The sequence below is a fragment of the Bos indicus x Bos taurus genome, chromosome 8, assembly GCF_003369695.1.
Source record: "Bos indicus x Bos taurus breed Angus x Brahman F1 hybrid chromosome 8, Bos_hybrid_MaternalHap_v2.0, whole genome shotgun sequence".
In the NCBI taxonomy this organism is placed as follows: domain Eukaryota; kingdom Metazoa; phylum Chordata; class Mammalia; order Artiodactyla; family Bovidae; genus Bos; species Bos indicus x Bos taurus.
In genome coordinates this window covers 62,052,548-62,078,542 of record NC_040083.1, presented here as the reverse complement: position 1 = coordinate 62,078,542, position 25,995 = coordinate 62,052,548, and positions in this window count along the sequence as shown.

Here is a 25,995-nt window from a genome sequence, read left to right as displayed (position 1 = left end):
CATGAAGGTAGACCAGATGGAACACTTGGTGATTCTGTCTTGTTCTCTGCCTTCCCTGAAGTTGAACCATCACAGCAAATAGGAATCAGAACCATCCCTGTTCCATCTTCTGGGGACCTGGTTTGATGGTCCACATAAGTCCCTTGTTCCTATTTGACCAATTCTATGTTAATGCTGGAGACTTTCTACATCCCTTTCTCCACCGCACCCTACTCCCAGACCCAAGAGGTGTTTGTGTGTTAGAGTTACTTGGTTTTTAAATCAACAAAAGCAAGAATCAAGATAGGTAAGAAAATCTCTCCCATCTTGATCCCAAACCACTTGTCAGGGCTTGCTTTATGGGCCACAGATTAGGTAAGACCTGGGTAGGAATAGATTTTGGTTTGGGAGGAGTTTCCCGTCTGGCTGGGAAGACAGACAGACAGTTCAGTTCAGTTCAGTAGCTCAGTCATGTCCAACTCTTTGCGACCCCATGAACTGCAGCACGCCAGGCCTCCCTGTCCATCACCAACTCACAGAGTTTACCCAGACTCATGTCCATTGAGTCAGTGATGCCATCCAACCATCTCATACTCTGTCGTCCCCTTCTCCTCTTGCCTTCAATCTTTCCCAACATCAGGGTCTTTTCAAATGAGTCAGCTCTTCGCATCAGGTGGCCAAAATATTGGAGTTTCAGCTTCAACATCAGTCCTTCCAATGAACACTCAGGACTGATTTCCTTTAGGATGGACTGGTTAGATCTCCCTGCAGTCCAAACTACTCTCAAGAGTTTTCTCCAACACCATAGTTCAAAAGCATCAATTCTTTGGTGCTCAGCTTTCATTATAGTCCAACTCTCACATCCATACATGACTACTGGAAAAACCATAGCCTTGACTAGATGGACCTTTGTTGACAATGTAATGTCTCTGCTTTTTAATATGCTATCTAGGTCATAAGTAGTTGGTCATAACTTTCCTTCCAAGGAGCAAGCGTCTTTTAATTTCATGGCTTCAATCACCATCTGCAGTGATTTTGGAGCCCCCCAAAATAAAGTCAGCCACTGTTTCCCCATCTATTTCCCATGAAGTGATGGGACCAGATGCCATGATCTTAGTTTTCTGAATGTTGAGCTTTAAGCCAACTTTTTCACTCTCCTCTTTTACTTTCATTAAGAGGCTCTTCAGTTCTTCTTCACTTTCTGCCATAAGGGTGGTGTCATCTGCATATCTGAGGTTATTGATATTTCTCCCTGCAATCTTGATTCCAGCTTGTGCTTCATCCAGCCCAGCGTTTCTCATGATGTACTCTGCATATAAGTTAAATAAGCAGGGTGACAATATACAGCCTTGACGAACTCCTTTTCCTATTTGGAACCAGGCTGTTGTTCCATGTCCAGTTCTAACTGTTGCTTCCTGACCTGCATACAAATTTCTCAAGAGACAGGTCCGGTGGTCTGGTATTCCCATCTCTTTCAGAATTTTCCACAGTTTATTGTGATCCACACAGTCAAAGTCTTTGGCATAGTCAATAAAGCAGAAGTAGATGTTTTTTTTAACTCTCTTGCTTTTTCGATAATCCAACGGATGTTGGCAATTTGATCTCTGGTTCCTCTGTCTTTTCTAAATCCAGCTTGAACAGCTGGAAGTTCACCATTCACGTATTGCTGAAGCCTGGCTTGGAGAATTTTGAGCATTACTTTACTAGTGTGTGAGATGGGTACAATTGTGCGGTAGTTTGAGCATTCTTTGGCATTGCCTTTCTTAGGGATTGGAATGAAAACTGACCTTTTCCGGTCCTGTGGCCACTGCTGATTTTCCAATTGCTGGCATATTGAGTGCAGCAGTTTCACAGCATCATCTTTTAGGATTTGAAATAGCTCAACTATTTGACAGACAGTCAAACTCAATATCACTGATAAGCAGACCATAAAGTGGGGCAGGGTATGGGTCAGTTGCAAAACTAAAGGATGGTCTATAGAAGAGGATTTTAGCCCCCTCCCAATCTCTACTAGCCCCTTCCCATTCTTTGACGGACTTTCAGTTTTTGTAAATTGCATTCAAATATTTTTTGTTAGGTAAAATCATCTCTGATGGTCAGAAGTCTAAAATGACCCTCACCCTTGTATCATTTCCTCCCCTTTGAGTGTGAGTGGAATTGATAAATATCACCCCTGCAACTATATTATGTTATATGGCAAAAGATAGATTATGCTGGGTGGTCCTGCATAATCACCTGACTTCATCAGGAGATCCCTTTAAAAGCATAGCATTTTTTTCCCGGTGGTCACAGAGGAAAGAATCAATGAGACCTGCCTGAAAGAAGGCAAACTGCTGTGTTGTGATCTCCTCATGGAGAGAAGTGAGCTCCAGGTGCTGACAGCAACCTCCAGATGACAGCCAGAGAAAACATAGGTCTCAGTCTTACAAGCTCACAGAGTCGAAATCGGCCAAAACCCTGAATGTGCTCAGAAGTGGATTCTTCTCCCAGAGCCTCCAGAAATGAGCACAGCCTGGCTCACACCTGGATTTCAGCAGACCCTGAGCAGGGAATCCAACCACGCTGTGCTGGGACCTCTGACCTACAGAACTGTGAGCCCATAAACGTGATTAGTCTGTGGCGATTTATTACGCAGCAATAGGAAACCAATACAGTGATTCATATGCAGATATAAAAAGAACACGTATCAAATACTTTAACTCATTAATTAATGAGGGACTCTGTAAGCTGCTACAACAAGTTCAAAGGAGCATTCACAGATTTTGCACATGTAGGCAATTGGGAATGTTGAAATAGATACAAAAGTAGTCATTACTCATAGAACAATCATTATCGCAATGGTAGTGGACAAAATTCACTTGCATCTCTATAGACAGGTATCATGTGTTACTATTTGTTTTCTATAATTTATAAAGTCATAAGGGATCTCAGAAACAATGAAAGAGCAGAGAGCCTGAAATAGAGAGTATCTAGAAGTCACTAGAAGGTATCCAGTCTTCACTGCCCAGTTTAAAACACTTTCTCAGTTTTTCTTTGTAAGTGGTATGGAAATGCAGCTTCAAAACAGAAAACCACTGCCACACCCTTCCCTCCCCACCAGTAAATCTGTCTCAGAGATGGCAGAGTGACCACAAGCTGGGATTCACTGAGGCCAAGGGCTCAGCCCAGCCTTGACGGTTTACGAGTCACTTCATATCTGTTAGCAGGCTTGTGATTCTGTCTTCTCACAAGACTCCTGTGGGTAAGGTGGGAATAAGGGAGAGTTACCTCATCGTGTTGCTATGGAAACTGAGGCCCAGGGAGGATGTGGAAAGTGCACAGGGTCACTCGGGAAGTTAGTGACAGGTGTGAGGCTGGATTCCCTCCCTTCTTATTCAGGGCTTGTCTCCTCCTACCCCACACCCTTATCCTCAGGTAGTGAACTTTCTGTCTCCCAACCCCTCCCCTCCTTTGGGTTAGATCAGCCTCCCCTCCATACCACAGGGCCTGCCCCTGACCTGGGGATTGGCTAAGGCCCCAGATGCCCTGAGTCCAGTCTGCAGACACAGTCCCAGGCTCAGTGGAGCCTGCCGGATCCGGCACCCCCACCCCTGGCTGCCTTGGTGCCCTGCACATAACTACCACCTGGGTTCTCTGCTTTTGATCCAGCAGCCTGACCTGAACACCACCAGCCCTGCTGTGCCAGGGCCACCTACTCTGTCTCCCAGGCCGCCCACCCCAGGCAATGCCTCTGTTGGCTTCTCACTGGCATGTGGGCTTGATTGAGAAGTCATCTGGGAGGGCAGGTAAGCCAGTCTGCCAGAACCTCTTCCCAAACCCTCCTCCTAACCAGTGCCAGGTACTTGTGCCAGACAAGCCACCAATACCAGGTTAGGCAGCTGGGTGGTAAACTGGCCACCTGCTTGGCTCACAGAGTATGAAGTTTTCATTTTGCTTTGCCTTTTGAATCCCATTGCCAAGAAGATCTGGAGAGAGGCTAGCCTGGCCGGTGCTGTTAGACACAGTCATGGAAGCCCAGAGAGGAGCCGGGCTCTAGAGGGCTGTGCTCATTGGCTGGGAGCCTGGGGGCTGGCGCTGGATCTGCCAGGTCTGGTGGGAGTTCAGTACTGACCAGCCCTAATGGTCTGCTCCTTGGGGGCCTCTGTGGGTGCAGATCAGAGGGGAGTGGGATGCAGGTTGATGAGACTTTGGGAATTGCTAAAGAAGCAGATTGGCTGGTGAATCCAGGCTCTGGAACTGAATATCAGCTCTGTTGTGTGACATCGGTATCTCACTTCTCTCACTCCCCTTCTCTGTCCCTGTGCCTCGTTCTCTGTTCCCGAGAATGAGGCACATGTTTCTCAGATGTGCAATGATGTTCTTCAACACTAAGCCTTCCCTTGTGCTCCTGCTGCTGAGCTGCCCTTTCTGACTCCTGCTTGTTTCAAGATTCAGGCTAAGCTCCTTGAAGATCTCTGCACCCTTCTTCCCTGCCAGCGGAATTCACCTACCTCTGCACACCTTCACCCTCTTTGCAGCCCCTGGGATACCTGCTTCCTTCTGCTATTCACCTGTCCATATACCCTTTAGCTTGTGAGCCTCTCAGAGGTGACTGCTGCTGCTGCTAAGTCGCTTCAGTCGTGTCCAACTCTGTGTGACCCCAGAGATGGCAGCCCACCCATCCCTGGGGTTCTCCAGGCAAGAACACTGGAGTGGGTTGCCATTTCCTTCTCCAATGCATGAAAGTGAAAAGTGAAAGTGAAGTCGTTCAGTCGTGTCCAACTCTTTGCGACCCCATGGACTGCAGCCTACCAGGCTCCTCCATCCATGTGATTTTCCAGGCAGGAGTACTGGAGTGGGGTGCCATTGCCTTCTCCACTCAGAGGTGACAGCTGAGCCCTATTCACCTCCACACCTGCACACTTGTACAAGATCAGCATTTGCTAAATGTTTGCTGAATACGGGCTACAGTTAGAAAACAAAAAGAGACAAATATTTTCAGTGATATTTTACTAAGGTTTTAGAAAGCATCAACTGTATGTAATTATGGAGTACCATGTCGAAATAATACATTTAAAGTTAGAAATTAAGCTTGGTTAAAATATCATAATATAGAAATAATCTTAAAGGCTATTTAAGAAGTTATTTACCTTAACAAAATGCATCTTATTTTAAATATTTTTAAATGTATTCTGATTTTTGAAATTGTAATAATCTTCTTAAAGGTCCAGATGTCTTGGGCAACTTTTGAGCATAAAAATTCTTGAAATGTGTTAAACATTTTTTTTTCCTCAGAGAGAAAGAAGGAAAGGGGAAAAAAAGAATGGATGGAAGGAGGGGAAGAAGGAAGGAGGAGAAGAAGTGGAGAGGGAAAGTAGGAAAAGGTTGTCAGAGATAGCCCTTTGATTCCTTTCAATTAGCTCATCATACTCATTACACCATTGGGGCAAATGATGTCATCTCTCCGGGTCTTAGCTCCTCCCTCAAAAGCTTGAACTAGGTACCATAGTGAGAGACGTGCTTGGTAGAAGGTATTGGTAGAGGGTCATGGTATTATCTTCAGTTCCCTGGGCCCTGCAGTGGAGGGAAGCTTTCTCTGTTAAGGAGGACCATCAATTCATTAGCAATGAGAGAAATCTAGGACAAAGAGCATGTCCTAGAAGGGCTTTTGATATGAGGTTGGTCTGAAGTCAGGAAGCCTCTGGGTACTGACATTTAAATCCAAGTGTCTTCCTTCTCTGAGCCTCAGTTTCCAAAATGAAGGAATTGGACCCATGAGTCTAAATTCACTTCCCACTTCCACAACCTGTGAGCCCACCGCTGGAAGGCTGATGATGAAAAAGAAAATCAGGTCAGAGACAGAGAAATTCCCAGGACCCAGGCTTAACAGACACATCTCCCCATTTCTCACAAGTCTCCCAGATCTGCAGATAGTTCAGCCAGCTGCTGGGACCTCCAATTATCCTCTCCACATTTTGGATCCTTTTTATTCTTTTAGGCCTGGAAATCATTCAGCTCATCTTGGACTCCTCGGCATTTCTTCATATGTCAAAACAGCTGTTGGAAAGTGAGGTGGTGGGATCTAAGCAGCTGGGAAAGAGTTGCCTGTTTAATGTTGGAGATTTGAGAAATGCACACACTTTTTAGAGTTATATTAAAGCACATCTGCAGGTCTTTTTATCATTGTAATTACAGAGCAGCTTAGCAGTGCCTCTGAAGCAAAGGGCGGGAATGCTGGCCAGAGGTCCTGAATTCATGCTGTAGCATAGCTGGAAAAGTACAGGATACTTCTGCATGAGCACGTGGATGTTCACACTGACGGCTGAAGAGCCAGGATTTATGGCTTTTGGGAATGGTCATGGGCGCCACCCCTTCTTGCTGTATCCACAGCTCTGAGCTGGTTTGCATCCCTCCAGTTTCTCACATGGGTTTCTGCTCATCTACAAATCCCCTGTCCTGGGGATTAGGTTTTTGTGAGACAGTTTGGGTCAAGCATTCGAAATGGGACTGTGACAAATGGAGGGATGGTGAAGTGCAGGCCATGCTAAGGGGGGCTCTCACAAGACCAGCATCTTAATTAGTTTGGTGTGTAAGTATAAGCAGGACTCCTAAGGATTCAGGTGGGTTTTCTCTTTATTTGTGCCCAGGAGGCCAGGGGACCAAATACCTCAGAGGCTGGTGTTTGAGACCTGAAACCTCTCCAGTGGCAAAAGGAAACTGAGGCAGGGGCTATGACTTGCCTCAGGTCCCACAACAAGTTGGAGGGAAGGTCAGGGTGGTAGCCTGGGGTCTGGCCTGGCTTGATCCTCTCCCTGCCCCACCAAATAGCCTCCTAGGGCTCCCTTTTCAAGCCTCAACAAACCAGGGCTGGCAGGAGTGCAGCATTCAGGAAACAGGGGGAATCTGTCATTATCCACAGAGGCCTAGAATCATGGCCCTTTGGGAGGAGCTAAGTAATATGGAAATTTCCTGGGCCAAGGAACAGACCAAGCAGATACTAGTCTGTGGGTGGGTGGGGATGCCACATGTTTTGGATCAAATACACATGTCATGAGATCTCTATAGGCCAGTGTTTGGCAAACCATGCAGGGCCAGGCAGAGGAGCAAGCTCTGGCCTGGAAGGTAAGGGACTGGGGTGCCAGGTGTGGGTGCCCTCAGCTTCTGCCCATTCAGTATAAGTACCTACACTATGCTGAGGGCTTTCACACACTTGGTCTCATTATATACCAGGGCTGGGTGCTCCTTGCTCCATCCCCAGTTTTCTGTGGGTCCAGGGTGTGGATATGTGCATGAGGAGTACTCCTCAAAACCCCCCTCATCATATCCACAAGCTTCCCTGCCAGCTAGGGGTTGGCCATTTACTTTGAGATCAAGCAACCCAGAGAATGTAACCACATGCATTCTAAATGTAGCCAGAATTGCCAAATTCAGACTTAAATTGAAGAAAGTAGGGAAAACCACTAGACCATTCAGGTATGACCTAAATCAAATCCTTTATGATTATACAGTGGAAGTGAGAAATAGATTTAAGGGCCTAGATCTGATAGATAGAGTGCCTGATAAACTATGGAATGAGGTTCGTGACATTGTACAGGAGACAGGGATCAAGACCATTCCCATGGAAAAGAAATGCAAAAAAGCAAAATGGCTGTCTGGGGAGGCCTTACAAATAGCTGTGAAAAGAAGAGAAGCGAAAAGCAAAGGAGAAAAGGAAAGATATAAACATCTGAATGCAGAGTTCCAAAGAATAGCAAGAAGAGATAAGAAAGCCTTCTTCAGCGATCAATGCAAAGAAATAGAGGAAAACAACAGAATGGGAAAGACTAGAGATCTCTTCAAGAAAATCAGGGAACATTTCATGCAAAGATGGGCTCGATAAAGGACAGAATGGTAATGGACCTAACAGAAGCAGAAGATATTAAGAAGAGATGGCAAGAATACACAGAAGAACTGTACAAAAAGATCTTCACGACCCAGATAAAATCACGATGGTGCGATCACTGACCTAGAGCCAGACATCCTGGAATGTGAAGTCAAGTGGGCCTTAGAAAGCATCACTACGAACAAAGCTAGTGGAGGTGATGGAATTCCAGTGGAGCTATTTCAAATCCTAAAAGATGATGCTGTGAAAGTGCTGCACTCAATATGCCAGCAAATTTGGAAAACTCAGCAGTGGCCACAGGACTGGAAAAGGTCAGTTTTCATTCCAATCCCAAAGAAAGGCAATGCTAAAGAATGCTCAAACTACCGCACAATTGCACTCATCTCACACGCTAGTAAAGTAATGCTCAAAATTCTCCAAGCCAGGCTTCAGCAATATGTGAACCATGAATTTCCTGATGTTCAAGCTGATTTTAGAAAAGGCAGAGGAACCAGAGATCAAATTGCCAACATCTGCTGGATCATCGAAAAAGCAAGAGAGTTCCAGAAAAACATCTATTTCTGCTTTATTGACTATGCCAAAGCCTTTGACTATGTGGATCACAATAAACTGTGGAAAATTCTGAAAGAGATGGGAATACCAGACCACCTGATCTGCCCCTTGAGAAATTTGTATGCAGGTCAGGAAGCAACAGTTAGAACTGGACATGGAACAACAGACTGGTTCCAAATAGGAAAAGGAGTTCGTCAAGGCTGTATATTGTCATACCGTTTATTTAACTTCTATGCAGAGTACATCATGAGAAACGCTGGACTGGAAGAAACACAAGCTGGAATCAAGACTGCTGGGAGAAATATCAATAACCTCAGATATGCAGCTGATACCACCCTTATGGCAGAAAGTGAAGAGGAACTCAAAAGCCTCTTGATGAAAGTGAAAGTGGAGAGTGAAAAAGTTGGCTTAAAGCTCAACATTCAGAAAACAAAGATCATGGCATCCGGTCCCATCACTTCATGGGAAATAGATGGGGAAACAGTGGAAACAGTGTCAGACTTTATTTTTCTGGGCTCCAAAATCACTGCAGATGGTGACTGCAGCCATGAAATTAAAAGATGCTTACTCCTTGGAAGGAAAGTTATGACCAACCTAGATAGCATATTCAAAAGCAGAAACATTACTTTGCCAACAAAGGTCTGTCTAGTCAAGGCTATGGTTTTTCCTGTGGTCATGTATGGATGTGAGAGTTGGACTGTGAAGAAGGCTGAGTGCTGAAGAATTGATGCTTTTGAACTGTGGTGTTGGAGAAGACTCTTGAGAGTCCCTTGGACTGCAAGGAGATCCAACCAGTCCATTCTGAAGGAGATCAGCCCTGGGATTTCTTTGGAAGGAATGATGCTAAAGCTGAAACTCCAGTACTTTGGCCACCTCATGCAAAGAGTTGACTCACTGGAAAAGACTCTGATACTGGGAGGGATTGGGGGCAAGAGGAGAAGGGGATGACAGAGGATGAGATGGCTGGATGGCATCACTGACTCAATGGACGTGAGTCTCAGTGAACTCTGGGAGTTGGTAATGGACAGGGAGGCCTGGCGTGCTGCGATTCATGGGGTCGAAAAGAGTCAGACGCAACTGAGCGACTGATCTGATCTGATCTGATGACTCTTGATCTTTGCCTTTTAACCCCAGCACTCTGCTCTCAAGGAGAAAACACCAGAAGGCCAGACCTCTTCCTACTGTCTATTCTATCTCTGAGATTATGCAACAACATCCGTGACTCTTATGACTAGAGGCTGAGAGGGTCAGACACCAGGTCAGAGCTGTCCCTGAGGACCGCAAGACTGATGGGACTTCAGCAGCAGGGAGAAAATGCGTAGAGAAAACCACTCAGGATCTGGGGCAGAAGCAAGGCCCTTTCTCCTCTCAGGCTGCCCTTGTCAATGATGCTGAGTAAGGTGTAGTGGGGGTGGATGAGGTCAGGTTGCCCTGTGCATATCCACAAACACTAGGGAGTCAGGCCAATTGTAAGTCAATGTGCTGCCATGGTAGCTGTTATGACTAGAATGCCAAGCTGCAAGAAGGAATAGAGTGAGGGCAGGACTCTAGGCATCCAGAGAAGTGTATGCTCTGCCAGAGTATGCTCTGCCCAGCTCCACCCAGGGTTCCACTGTCCGACTTCACAACTTGCCCTTACTCTGACCCTCGGGCCCATGTGGGACCTCTCCTGGACTCATATCCCACAGACAACCTGGCTATTTCCTCACTCCCACCAGGGGTGGCAACCACCCAGACCCCTGTCCAGCACCACAAAGGAGGAAGAAACCTCTGCGAACAGGAAGTAGAGGGGAGCTGCCAGGGGCAGTCCTGAAGGGGGCTGAGCAGAGACTGCTGGATCCCCGCTCCCAAACCTCAGGCTGCTTGTAGGAGCTGGGGACTCTCACATAATACTGACAGGAGGAGGAAGACAGAGGGGTGTTAGAACTAGAACTAGTTGTGGGAGCCCAGGTGGCCACGTGGAGGGGGCTTCAGGTTGGTTTGATTCGTCATCTTGAAGTTGATATCCGATATTCAAGTTTCTGGAGCCTGGAGATCACCGAAGTCCCAAGTAAGGCTCTTCTGAAAATCCCCAGGGTCCTGGTGGGTGCCTGACTGCACCCTCTATTCTGTGGCAGGAGTTGGGGCGGTGGCAGCACAAAGGAAAGGTATGATTCACCAGGAATCCACAGGTTGGTGGAGCAGATCATGGAAACCCCATGCGACCAGGACTTGTGCCTCTGGATATGGTGAGCTATGGTGCAGATGCTCTCAGCCAAGGAAGGGTTGTGCCCAAGCTGGACAAGAGTGTTACTAAGTATCTTTCTAAGTGGTTTTTTCTTTTTCCAAGGACTTAATACTATACTTTTCACTTGTGACAGGTAAAGCCCTGGGCATAATTTGGAATGGAAAATTTGAGACTAAGGGAATCAAATTTCTCCACATAAGAGAGCAGTGAGAATTTCCAGTGTACTGAGTGTGGAGAGGAGGGAAGGACTCAGAAAGGAGCTGTGAGTCTCATCCACATGGCAATGGATAGACACAAAGGAGAAAGATGGCTGAAAAGGGCCTCTCTGTGCAGGAATGATCAATGAGCTTCAGCGCCAGTAATGTCTGGCAGCCAATTTTAAGTTGTTTCTTGTTCTATGATGTCTCTTCAGCTTGCGCTAGTGGTGCTTTGGGGAATGAGAGAGATGCGGTACCTGGGACTGGAGCAGTCCAAAGAGTGTGATGGAAACATGATGTGATCATTAACTTTATGTCCACTTGGGTGAGCCACAGTTCTTAGATCAAACATGCTGCTGTGTAGGTTAACAGCAGAGGTTAACATTTAAATCGATAGATTTTGACTGAAGGAGATTATGCTTCATAGTGTGGGTGGACCTCATCTAATCACTTGAAGACCTTAAGAAAAAGATGGCCCTTCCCCAAGAGGAGAGGGAATTCTGCCAGCAGACTACCTCCTGATTTAAACTAGAACTCATCCCTAGATCTTCAACCTGTCAGCCTATCTTTGCAGACAGTGGACTGGCTAGTATCCACAATCATGTGAGCCAGTTCCTTAAAAGAAGCTTCTCTCTCTCTCTACAGCACCCCCAACCACACATATATGTACACATCCCATTGGTTTTATCTCTCCAGAGAACCCTGACTATCATATATATATATAGTAAATAGATAACCAGAGGGGGCCAAGTGGAAGCTAATATGGAAGTTTGAAACCATAGGTGGCAGGCAAAGACAAGCATATGTAAATCCCCCTCCCTGCATACAAAAATCTTGAGAAACATGCAGGAGGAGACCGAATTTCTTATCAAAGGCAGACTAAAAGTGCCCAAGGCAGGTTCAGCCAAGGGGCAGCATGGGGGGGACACAAATCCTCTAGGCATCCTAGGCTGGAAGGGATTGAACCAGGGCAGGGGTTCCTTATGCAGTCACTGGGAGGGTTATAGTGGTGGACTCCAGGCTGGCCTTCAGTAAGAATCCTCAGGACCCTCACACCTAATCCCTGGGACTACTATAGCCTCAGAGACACCAGCCAACTCTGCTTAAATAAAACAGTTGAGGATGGTGCCACTGCTGTCACCACTGCCACGGAAGGCTCCGTGTATTAAAGAACTGGGCAACAGACAGGGTGCCCAGCTGCAGGGAGACTGTGAGTTATCCGACCTTGCCATTGGCTGGCCAGAGGAACAGCAGGCTGGGCAGGGCTTCCTCCCTCTGACTTCCAAAACTCACACAGGTGCACAGAATGCATGACACCCACTTCACACCCACAATTCTCACCACAAGAAGGTGTGGAGAATGTGGCCTTAAGGTGTCCAGATCCTCCAACTAGAAGGAGCAGGGTGGAGGTTAAGTGACTCTCCAGGGCACTGTTCTGGGGACATGGAGGCCCTGGGACTGAATACACAAGGAAGTGAGGCCCACACAGACGGTGCTATTCAAGAGCACATGGCACCCCAAGACTTGGCGAGTAAGCCGGGACTTACCACGCTTGCCTTCCTAGATGCAGGGCGCGACAGCACACAGCTGCTTGGAGCCAGAAAGTGTGTGGAAAATGGAGAGCTGTAGAGGGAGACGGGGAATTTCACTCCAAATGCAGTTGAGATCATATCTTGGCTTTGTTCCCCACGAATGCACAGTTATTTGTATTTCAGCATGAAATTCTAGCTCCCAGGACCTGGTTAGCAAAGGCAGCGAGAAGCATTCCCCCAGAGGCCAGCCAGATGGAAAGCCCAACGGAATCTCACTTTGAAGTGTTCTGTGTTATCTGACTCATTTGCAAAAGAAATGAGCTTTATGGGATGTTCAAATGTTTCCAGACATAACCAGTTGCCCCCAAGCAAGAATAAAGCTATAGTCTCTCCTTCACCTTGTACACATGCAGGCTAGCACCGATGTACACAGGCTGTTAGAATCAAAATATGTCTCCCCCTCAGTTCTGCAGGGGGTGGGTGGGAAGCAGAATCACAAGCAAATCACCTCAGATCAAAATATGATGGATTTGCTTTTCCTCCACTTTGACAGTGAAATCAGAACGGCTATATGGCTGGTCTAATGAATTACACCCTCACTAGTCATTAGGATAGTGCGAAATTAGTTGACTAGATATGCTGGGTCATACAGCCTTTAAAGCTCTGTGGTGTCTGGGGAAAAGCACTGATAGGTTTGATTTCAAATCTCAGTTCTGCTGATTTTCAGGTGTCTGACCCTAGAGAAGTAGCTACTGGCCTCTGAACCTCAGTTTCCTTTCCTGTAAGATCAGCATCAAGTGCTGATGTCATAGTGTGGTTCTGAGGGTGTTAAGGGGATTCAGAAACCACAAAGGGCTGCACACGCATCAATATCTCTCCCTCTGTGCACCTAGTGATCCTATCGCCCAGGCCACCTTGCCTTTCCTGAATACAAGGAGTAATGTCCCTCTTGGTGCTTTGGCTCATGCTGTGCCCCCTACTCTGAATGCCGTCTCCCGCCTATCCTTGCCAACATCTGCTCTTATCCTTTTTTGGGAGGTGGAGGCAGAGTGGACCATTGCCCCTTCTGATTAGGGAGGTAGAAAATGGTGTGGAGGCTTGGTTCTGTTCACTTCTCAGTAACTAGGCATCTCAGGGCACCCAGGAGATTAGAGCTGAAAGGGCCTCAGGGATCATCCAGTCCAAGTCCTCCCAGATGACACAGGACAGTGGAGGCCCAGACAGGCCAAGGTGTACACTCACCTGTGCCAGGCGTCTCAGCAGGGTGGGTGGAGGAGACCTGAGGCATCCAGGCCACTTGGCAGTGTCCAAATTGGCAAAGTTCTTGGGCCTCTTCTGTTCGCCTCATTGTATTAGTCAGGATTCTCCAAGAAACAGAACCAAAAGCTCCTCTCTTCCCTTGTTCAGTGGAGGTGGCACAGGCCCCTCTGTCACACTTCCCCTAATTACTCGACCCCCGCCCCCAGCTTCCTGGCCTGTGGCTCCTCACCCCTCAGGTGAGGCCCAGACACATCAGGTGTTGGCGAAATTGCAGTCTGGTGTGGTTGGTGCTGTGTGTGTCAGTGTTAGTGTTCTCTGGGCCTGGTGGCACTTGTTGGGTTTCACAGAGATCTCCCCAACTGCGACCGTCCCGCTACGGTCTCCAGGACAGGGTCAAGCCCATCTCTGACCTATAGCTCACATCTCCAGCTGACTCCAATTGTCTTCAATCCTGAGCCATGTGCTATCCAGTGGTCCGACGCACTTCTTACTGGGACATCAATCCTTTAAGGGGACTCTGGGGGCAAAGTCCTCACCAAGAGGGCCCCGGGTTGTTTCCCCCATGTGACCTGCAGCAGGTCCATGAGGAAGCATGTGCATCTTTGCCTCTCTCTGTTGGCGGAAATGAACTCATTTCTATGCAGTTCTCTTTCTGCTCCCTCAGGTGGGCAGTATTGGCCTCAGGGCTTTGCATGTTCCAGGAGTCAGTCATTCCCAGTTCACTGCGCTAGGCTTTAGGGGACACATACGGAGATGAGGGGAGATATTCCTAGGCTCCCAGGTGAGGGGAGGGTAAATACTTCTAAGAACTGTCTCAAAGAAATGTCCCTTCCCAGACTCTTCACTCTCAACCCTATTATATAGTTGAGGTGGATGCTGGGCTAAGGCAGCAAAACTTGGTTTCCAGGTGCTTCCTTTGCAAGACGTATGGAGGTGGTCTGGCTTCTCACTTCAGAATGTGGGGGTGTTTTTGTTTGGCCATGCCATGCAGCATGTGGGATCTTTAGTTCCTCAACCAGGTATCGAACCCCTGCATCCCTGCATTGGAAGTACAGAGTCTGAACCACTAAACCACCAGGGAAGACCAGAATGTGCGAGGTTTATTCCCAGGCTTTGAGGCTTCAGTCAAACTGAGAGGGAGTCTCTATTACAAAGGACTTATTTTAGCAATAAAATTCTAAATAGGAAAAAATATGGAAATTAAAGTATATTAAATACAAAGAAATAAGAAAAATGAAAATATTACATATTAAAGCTTAGAGTCAATATTGTCCTCAGAGAAAATTTCACAGTATTTGTTTTACAAAAACAGTAAAAATTTGTCCCCTAAGCATTTAACTCAAGAAGTTAGAAAAAACAAAGATCTAACCAAAAACCTAGTAGACTGATTAATAAAACCAAGAACAGTCTAATTGATCTCAAAAAGTCTAATAGGGTCTTCCCTGGTGGCTCAGTGATGAAGAATCCGCTAGCCAATGCAGGAGACATGGTTCAATCCCTGATCCGGGAAGGCCCCACATGCCATGGAGCAACTAAGCCTGGGGGCCACAACTATTGAACCTGCGCTTTAGAGCCCGTGCTCCACACAAGAGAAGCCACCGCAGTGAGAAGCCCGCGCACCACAGCTAGAGAGTAGCCCCCGCACACCACAGCTAGAGAAGAGCCCCTGCTCACCACAGCTAGAGAAAAGCCCACACGGCCATGAAGACCAAGCACAGCCCAAAATAAATAAATAAAATTGTTTTTAAAAAAATAATAAATTATACAACTGCAACAAAATATAATAAAGATGAACAGGGAAAAAACAAAACTGCAGCATCACAATGGAGAGGAGGGACAAAACCAAAAATACTGGTGAGATTTTACCGTTATAAGAGGATGCTATGTATATCTTCCTGCTAAATATCTTTTAAACTTAGAGAAATGGATAATCTTGTGATATTGGCAAGATTAACTAAAGGAAATTGGCAAAATTAACTAAAGAAAGAAAATGAGAAACTATGGAAGAAAACACAATTATTGAATACGATTACCAAATAAGGCTGAGTTCTCACTGTTTTATGAGCAAATTTCTCTAAATCTTCAAGAAACAAATAATTCCCATGCTATTTAAACAGTTCCAGACCAAAGAAAAATATGGAAATCTTCCCAACTCTTTCTATAAACCCAGCATATCACCGAATCCCAGCTCAACAGAAATGTCACAATACAGCATGCTTGCCTATAGATTTTTTAAATCCCAAATAAAGAAACAGCAAATAGAATGCAAAAGTATGTTAAAATAATAATATGCCAAGCCAAATAAAGTTTATTTCAAGAAGGCAAGAATGGCTTAATTTAAATCTGTTGATATAATCTATTACACTAATAGGTCAATGAGAAATACCACAAGATTATCTTGAAAATGTTGAAAATGCAACAAAAGAACACAATGAGTCTTTATGCCAAATTTTACATACTCGTAGTAAATTTGGAATAGAAAGATATTTCCTTAACTGAAATGAATATCTATCTCCTACCAAGAGCCAACTTCACACCCAGAGTGAAATGCCTCATTGTGGGCAGGAGCAAGATGAGAATGCCTGCCATTACCACCCTAATTTAACTGAGGACAGCCGATTGATTCTTAAACAAAGAGCATGAATAGCACAAAAAGGAATCAAAGATATTATTTGCATTTGATATAATTTTCTAGCTTAAAAATCCAAAGCATCAACTAGAAAGCTATCCTAGAATGAATGAGACTATTCAAGAAAGTGGTCAGCTACCTCCTTTAAAAAAAAAATTCATTTGCAATAAACACAGGAGAAAATCCAGAGGATAAAAAGAGCCCATTCACAATAGTAGCAAAAATATGAATGACCTAGAAGTTATCATAATAAGAGATGTACAAGACAAAGGATGCACATGACAAAAGATGCAATATTTTACTGGGAGATGCAAGACAACTTCTTCAACCCCAGTCTATTGCCACACAGGCTGAATACTTCATGACTCCAATATAATATAGCCCCCCTGGAGTTGTACAATGTGATAGTTTTTGGCATATCATATTCCTGGGTAGAAGGTTTAGTAATATAAAGGTATCCATTTCCCCCAAATTTGTAAACTTAATAAAATACCAGTTGAAATCCAGTACAATATTTGAGAACTTGGCAAAATGATTTTGAATTTCACAAATGTGCAAGGATAAACAAAAACATTTTGAAAATAAATAGTAGATGAGAAGACTAATATTACCAGGCGCTAAAATTTAATATGGGGTCGCTAGGAGTCAGACACGACTGAGCGACTTTGCTTTCACTTTTCACTTTCATGCATTGGAGAAGGAAATGGCAACCCACTCCAGTGTTCTTGCCTGGAGAATCCCAGGGACGGGAAAGCCTGGTGGTCTGCTGTCTGTGGGGTCGCACAGAGTCGGACACGACTGAAGCGACTTAGCACCAGCAGCAGCAATAAGGAAAACATGGAGACACTGGTTAAAAATAAAAACAAGAGCAACAAAACATTTGGTTTATTCAACTCAATGGAACAGAATGGAGTCCATATATAGATACAAGTTTAGACGCAAATTTAGTATATGATAAAGGCAAATTTTTGAACATGTATATTGGGTTTTCAGGAAAATGGACTACATTGTAAGTGATGTCAGGACTGTTAGCTAACTATTTTGAAAAAAAATCCTTTTTGAGAAAAATAGCATAAACCAAAAAAAATGTTCATTTGTTGACAAAGTCTAAATGGAAGATGTGAAATGACAAGAAAATATGGCTGGATTATATATATTTTCCTCAGGTAGTTTAGGACTTTAAGATAATATCTGTATTTTTTTAGGGATGGACAAATCATCATTTTTGCTGTGTGTTAAGAAAAAATCTACGAAACTCCTAAATATTCCTAATTTATAATTTTTCAAACAAGTGGAGCAAAAGTCCCACTGAAGCTCTCATGAAAGAGCAGTTTATAAGCAAAAACACAACTTTGTTTTAAAGGGTCGTACAGTACTCTTTAAAAAATTGGCTTCATTGAAAATAATTTGCATAAAATAAAATTTCGTGATTTTACTTCTATAATGAGTTTAACTTTTAAAAATTTATACAATTTTAAAGGTTACTTTCAACTTACCATTACTACAAATATTGAATGCATTTCCTGTGTTATACAATACGTCCTTGAGCCTAGTACCTCCCGCTTCCTCACTTTTATGTTGCCCCTCCCACTCCACTGGTAACCACTAGTTTGTTCTCCATATCTGTGTTTCTGCTTCTTTTTTGTTATATTCACTAGTTTTTTGTATTTTTTAGACTCCATATATGTGGTATCATAAAGTATTTGCCTTTCTCTGACTTACTTCATTTAGCATAATGCCCTCCAAGTCCACCCAAGTTCACTGAGTTTTTAACTGAGATTTTATTGAGATAAATATAGATTCACATGTAATTGTAAGAAATACTGCAGAGAGATCCCATGTACCCTTTCCCCAGTTTCCTCCAATGATAATATTTTTTAATACTACAGTTAATATCACAAACTGAATACTGACGTTGATAACATCCTTGGTTCTTATACAAATTTGCCCAGCTTTACTCATACTCATTTGTATGCATATACTTATGGACAGAGGAGCCTGGTAGGCTGCAGTCCATGGGGTCGCTAGAGTAGGACATGACTGAGCGAATTCACTTTCACTTTTCACTTTTATGCATTGGAGAAGGAAATGGCAACCCATTCCAGTGTTCTTGCCTGGAGAATCCCAGGGACGGGAAGCCTGGTGGGCTGCCGTCTATGGGTCGCACAGAGTCGGACACAACTGAAGCAACTTAGCATACAATATTATCCCATGTGTAAATTGGTGTATCCACCACCACAGTCAAGATACTGAGCAGTTCTATCACCACAAAGATCCTTCAAGTTGCCCTTTTATAACTACACCTATCCATCCCCTCCATGCACACACAATATAATAAACTTTGGCAAATATATACAGTCAAGTAATCATCTCTACCAGTAGTCAAATATAGTTGTGAGAGTTGAAGTGTAAAGAAGGCTGAGTGCCAAGGAATTGATGCTTTTGAACTGTGGTGTTGGAGAAGACTCTTGAGAGTCCCTTGGACTGCTAGGAGGTCAAACCAGTCAATCCTAAAGGAAATCAACCCTAAATATTCGTTAGAAGGACCGATGCTGAAGCTCCAATACTTTGGCCACCTGATATGAAGAACTGACTTGGTGGGAAAGACCTGATGCTGGGAAAGATTGAAGGCAGGAGAAGGGGATGACAGAGGTCAAACTAGTTGGATGGCATCACCAACTCAATGGATGTGAGTTTGAGCAAGCTCTGGGAGATGGTGAAGGATAGGGAAGCCTGGTGTGCTGCAGTCCATGGGGTCATAAAGAGTCAGACATGACTGAGTGACTGAACAACAAACCTACAATTATGATAAAAAAATTTCTATCATCCCCCAAAGTTCTCTCATGCCTCTTTGCAGTCAATTCCCTCCCTTCATTCCTCACCCTAGGCAACCACTGATCTGTTTTCTATTATAGTTTTATCTTTTCTAGAATATCATATAAATGTAATCAACATTATGTTTTTAAAATTTATCCATGTTATTTCAGGTAGCTGTAGTTAATTCCTGTTATTGCTAAGTATTATATTCCTTTGCATTGAGTGGATATATCTCATTATATTTATTCCTTCATCAGTCAGTTGGGTTGTTTCCAGTTCTTTATTATGAACAAAGCTATGAATATTCAAGTCTTCATGTGAGTATGTTTTCATTTCTCTTGGGTGGATGCCTAAGAGCGTGATTTCTGGATCATATGGTAAGCATATGTTTCATTTTGGATAGTTTCTAAAGCTACAGCTTCAAATTCACTGATTTCTCCTTCTTCAAAGTCTAACCTGGTATTCATAACATCCTGTGTGTTTTCAGTCCAGACATTATATTTCTCATTTCTGGAAATTTCATTTGGATATGAAACTATAAAAGCTTCCATTTTTCTCTTCATCTTGGTCACATTTTCCCCTCCTTTCTCAAATATATGGATCATAATAGCTATTTTAATGTTCTTTGCTAAATCCACCATCTCTATCACTTCTTGATTTGTTTATAAAGATTACTTTTCCATCTGGTTATAGAGAGTATTTTCCTACTTCTTTGCCTGTTTGGAAATTTTTTTATTGGATGCTGGACATGATCAATGTCACAATGTTGGTTGCTGGATATTGTTGTATTCCTTTAAATACCATTGGATTTTGTTCTGGAGCCCAAATTAGTTGGATCTTTTCAAGGCTTGAAGCACAGCCATTAGTCTAGGGTTAATTTGGCCTCCCCATTAAGAAACAGCCTTCTGAGGACCCTACTTGAAGGTCTTTCTACTCTGGTTGATGGGAACATAAAGAATTCCTAGTACCATACAAACTCCAGGAACACTTCTGCCTTTTCTTGTCTGAAAGCAGACATCTTTGCTTAGGACTTCAAATATAACATTAAAGGAAGAAATTGTAAAGGAAAAGAGTGGTGGGTTTGACAACAGAAAAATGTAAAGCCTCTTGCTTTGTTTTTCTCTTTAATTCACTTCAATTCATCTGCTGTTTCTCATTGATTTGCGTGCCAGTTGATAGAGGGAGAATATCAACGGGCCCTGGCTCTGGAGGCAGCTCCACCTATCACTGAGCAACCAGAGGGGGAAATTCTCCTCTCTGGGCCTCAGTCTTCTGATATGGAAAAGAACGGGCTAGACAAAGTGTTCCCTGAGACACTTTCAGCCTTAACACCCTACAGCATGGCCAAGTAGGACCAGTTTCTTGGTCATCTCTTTGCCTCTGTGATCACAGACTCCAGGGATCCCACCTCTACCTCAAAGCAGCCTCCTGATTCCTATTTCCTTTTTAAATATAATTTAGTTTTTATTTGATTTATGGACTCAGTCCCAGTCACTGAACTTCATTTGGCTTGGACGGCTTATTGATTTTCAATAACAGTGGAGCAGAAGAATAAAGAGATGACAGCAGCACTTGGCTGCAGACCCAGGGCCCGCCGAGAGAGGCAGGAATTAATCATCTCTGGGGTGATCATTCAGGCTGTCCCTGGCAGGACAGCGACCCAAGATGCTCAGCCCGCCTGGGATGGCCCAACAAACCACACAATGATTGTCTGCCTCCAATAACATGAGCTCACCAGACTGCCCTGCCTGGGTTCTAATTCCAGCATCATCTGATGTAAGTCACCCATGCAGCTTCCTCACCTCTAAACAGAGGGCTTTGACAGTGTTCCCAAGGCTAGCTAAAGGGAAGCAGGACCATTTGGATCAACAAGGAGGATGTTATCATGCATAAAGGTGCCAACATTAAATAAATGAATGCAAAGACAGATGATCAAAGGTGAAGAGGATGCAGATGAGCCAAGTACGCACACTGATGTCAGTGTGGCGTTTCCTGGCTGCTTGCAGCAGCTGCAAACAGCAAGGCTGATCTATTTTTACTTCCCTAAAGATATGTACCAAGCTTTCTTTTGCCTCTGGATCTTTGCATATGCTGTTCTTTGCACAGTGTTCCAGGTTTCTCTTTGCCTGGCCAAATCCTGCTTCTCCTTTAGGGCTACCGCCTCCTCTGGGAAGACTTTCCTGATTCCCCTCACCCTACCTGTGGCTAGATGCCCCCATGTCATGTTCCCCCAGATTTCTGTGCTGATCCTGGAAGGATATTCATCACACTGTATCACATCACATCACACTGTACAGCAATTACATCAACAATGTAATAGTTCTTTGTTACAGTAATAACTATGGTCTGTTTGCTTAACTATATCTCCTACTTAACTCCCAGCTCTATGAGGTCAGAAACTATGCCTGCTTTGTTCATCTAGCATCCTGGTGTATTAAAGATAATAAATATTTGCTGGATAAACGAAGGATAACTGAAAACAATGATTTTCAAAGTTACTCAGTGATGCAAAGAATATTTATTGACAATCAATTACATACTAACTTTGTGAGGAGGTGTTAAAACCATTAATTGCTTTAGTTTAATCCTCTCTACATCCTTTCATTGTATGTGTGGTAAAATATTCAGAGAGTTGAGGCAACCAGCCCAAAGTCACACAGCCAGGATCTGACCAGGAATCTGAGTCTCCTAATCCCTAACTCCAGTTCTGCCCCTTTCTTACTAGAAGAGCTCAACTGGTCCCTTCCTTCTCTTTCAAAGACTCCATAGTTTTTTCCTTTGTATGATGAGTGGGTTGAATCAGACCACTGGTTCTTAATCTTTGAGAATTGATGAAAGCTCTGAACTGTAACCCCAGGGAGAGGCACATATGCACTGAAAAATTACACACAATTTCATGGGTTGAGAGACCCCCATAAAACCTAGCCACAGCCCAGAGCTCACCAATCATGAAGGCCTTGCCAGCTCTCATAATCCCTGTACAATCTATGATTCACCCACTGACATCAGTTTTACAAAGTGGCAAAATTCTTCCATTTGTCTTTCAATGTCTCAACCTCACCTCTCCTCCCCAACTTGGCTGGCAACACTTCCTCCCTGCCATGAGACCCTATTAGCCCCCAGACCTTAGAGCCCCACCAGACTGTGGCTATCATGCTGAGTCCTGCTCCTGATTTATTCTCCTTGGTGTCTCTCTGGGTGAGAAGTTGTGCATAACAGCAGGACTCAGCTCCTGGTAGAAGAAATGGCCAGCTTCAGTCCTTAACAAATAAAACCACTACCATTCAGTAATTCCCATGGTTCATGAAAAATGTGATTTCCCTGCTGCAGCAAATGCGGAGGGTGGGAGACGTAAAGACAGCCCCACTTTGGTCTATGGAAGAAACCGTAACAATATAAATCAGTAAGATAGATAACCTTCTCCTCTATTCATTATCTGGGCAGGCCAGAGCTAATGTGTTTGTTCGTTTGTTTGTTTTAAATCCTTTGTTATCAGCCACCCATCCATCCCCTTTAAGGATGGCTGCACTTGTCTGAAATCCACCAGGAACACTGCAGCAAAGAAACAGAATTTTCAGTTTCTGAAGATATTACAATTCTCTAGGATCTTAAATGTCAAGCCAAGAATTTTACCCCACAGGCCAGTGAGTCTTACATAGGGGCATCCAAGATGGGGTAGATCCCTGATGAAGGTGCTGGGGAGGGTGGTTTAACCAGAGAATCATGCTAGTAAGATCGTTCTGGTTGTGGATGAGGATTCAGCAGAGGGACGGAGAAAAATGAGTGTGCAGGTTGGGGATTGTAGGGAGAAGCCTGGTTCAGTCAGGGAGAGGGCTCTTCTTGTTCCTTATTATTCCTACAATGAGAACAATAAGTTGGCATGATGCCAACTAAAACTATATACAGATAGGACACTCCATCGCTCTGGAGTATTCAAGGAAATGATGGAAGCCGTTGGTGGAGTTTCTTGGAAGTCCCTTTGCCCTTCTCCATGTCTTTTTCTTCCTGTGTAGAATGCAGTTGGGATGCTGATGCTACAGCTGCCTTTGTGCAACCACAAGGAAAAGGTCAAGAGAACCACACAGACTTTAGTTCTGAAATGCTTGAATTGCTGAGTCAATGCCAAACACTGCCTGCTTCTGGACTCATTGTTTGAGAAAAGTCCCTGTGGGGATGCTGTGGAACATCAAATGGAGAAGTTACGTAGACAGGTGGATGGATAAGTCTGGAGCTCTGGAGATTCATGGGCACATACTTAAGGGTGATGGAAGCTGTGGGGGTGGTTTGATGACTCAGGGAGTAGATAGACGATAGATAGATACACAGACACACAAGAAGGTGGTCCTGGAGAACATCAGTCTTCAGTGAATAGGCTGAAAGAAAGGTAACTGCAGATGCAGAGAACTGCCAGAAAGGGGACACCTGGAAACTGTGGGATCCTGGGGACCAGAGGAGGACAGGGACTCCGGAAGTGGTTAGGAGTATACATGACCAAGGGTCAGTGGTCAACCCCAGAGAAGAGGACTTGGTGGTGATCCTGACGGGAGCTACAGGGACAGGACAGCCTGATGAACCCTCATGAAATGTCAATGCCAGTCTGCCAGAGGACCCCACTGTGCCCCTAGCACCCCTCTGTAGGACCATGGCCACCTCATAGCCTTTTAGCTCCCAGGAAGCCACATAGAGAGGACCATGGAAAGAGAGTACTTTGTTCCCGGACACCTTGACCAGGAGATATTTTGGATATGATTACTATGCACATGTTTTCTCCCTGCTCCCCGCCTGTTTTCAGGTGTGCACGTTGGTCTTGTTGGATTCGATTCTTTGCTTAAAAGGGACAGAACTGGGTGCTCAACCCTCACTCTGCCTCATGCTCTGTGGGCCTCAAGCAACTTACTCAACAAGCTGAAGGTAAAGTAGAGGCTGGAGCCCAGGCCTTGTGATTCCAAATCTCCCCAGGCCTCAAAACCCATGCCTGAAACATTTCCTAGGTCAGGCTTTTAACAAACACATTGGAGGTTGGCATGCTGCCGATGTTTTGCTGGCTTGGGATGGGTACCAGGTTATTTTTTTTAAAATTGGGTACTCCATCATGTAGAAAAACATGTCTTTTTAGGGGGTAAAACATCTGGAGTTACATAGCATGAAAAGAGACTAAAGGCCAGGTTACACACTCAACACACAGCTCTCAGGTTTTAATGATGCTCAAAGATTCAGAATGTTCAGCAAATCTGTTTGTTGCTCTGACTTTCAATGTTTCCCTGGGGAGCTGCCATTTATTTTTTTCTGTCTTGTTTAACCCAGTAGGATTCCTAGGGAGGGATGTATCTCCAAGAGCTTGAACAAACTCCACAGGAAAGCCCCAGATCTGCAGATTCTAAGTTACAAAAATATGCTTCTAAAAATAGAGTTTGCTGGCAAGAACACAGGGCTTGGCCCACTCAACCCAGCCCCATAGGCAGCCTTTGTCTTGATGTCAGGTCTGCAGATCACTGGAAAGAGCAGCCCATATTGAAGAATGTTTGGGGATTTCTGCTTAAGGGCATAGCAGCAGTCAGGAAGTCCAGTGATGAGTAGAAAGCTGGACACAGAACAAGGACATAACAAAGGGGGAGCTTTACAGGGTTCTGAAAGCTTGGGCAGAGTTTGATCAGAGATTTACAAAGTGCCGGTCTTGGAGTTGGAAACACAAACTCCAGTTCCAGTTCACCACTGATTGTCTGGACGAACTGAGAGCCTCTTCCCCTCTCTGAGATTCAGTTTTCACATCTATAGGCTAAGGATGATAAATTCCAAAGCCCTACGTGCTTCCAGGGCTGCTGCTGAAAGCTGTACAGATGTGAGAAAGAACCGATCCTCTCGTGACAGGGTTCTGGCTAAGCACGTCCAGACAGCCTGAGGGGCTCCGTGGGCAGCTACAGAAGACTCTTCTGAGCAGAAGCACGTGTTTTCCTATGAAAAGGACTCTTTTTATTGAGGCCATTTCATTTAAGCAAAGTGTTCATGAAGATTGTGTTGGGTTATTTCTCAGTGCCTGGGGGTAAGCTGGGAACCAGAGCACCCCCCACCCCGTCTCATCACCACGGGAGTAAGCCTCAGAAACCCAAGTGCGGAAAAGAGACACCTGACTTTCTTTGGTTGCAGGAACTAAAAGGGACTAGAATTGATGGCCTATGTTTGATGTGATTAAATATGCAGAAAAGAGATGTGGTGGGAGGGGGGAGGGGGCTTGTGTCCAAGTAGAGAATTGGCCTTGTCTTCAGTCATCCAGTCAAGTTATCTCTCATGCTTCTGTGTACAGGGGACAAACCTGTCTTTTGTGTTTAGAAAACATCTTGTGCCTTGAGAATTTCTGAAACGTGTGTGTGGGCACCTTTGTGCACAGAGGGTGCATTTGTGGGGTGTGCATTACATGTATATGTGTATACTGTATGGGTATGTATGTGTATGCATATGCATTTGTGTGTATGTGTGTTTTTGTATCCATGTACATGTGTGCACTCACATGTTTGTGTGTGTGCACACGTGTGCATATATATTCACTCTGTCTCATGAGGAAGGAGGTTTGCTCAATTGCACCAGGGCCAGGGGATAATTTAATCAGCTCTGGGTCTTCTTGTCCTACACGCTGAGCTATGGAAATGGCAAAGCCTTTCCAAACCTGAAATACAGAGTAGTTCATTTTCAGGTTTTGCCATGATCCAGTGGTTCCTGAAATGGCTAATGGCTAAAGGCTTTAAGAGGCAGCATCTGCATCCAGCAGGGTCAGTGTGGCTGTGGGAGTAGTGGCCTGCGGGTGATTTAGGATAGCTATTTGGAAACAGCTACCATTTCCAATAATGCTTGAGAAATTGCCTCTCCTGAGAAATTTCAAGAGGGCCCAGGAACAGTGATGGAGGAGGCTGGGAGGAAATGCAGATTCCTCCTGTCTGAGCAGCATG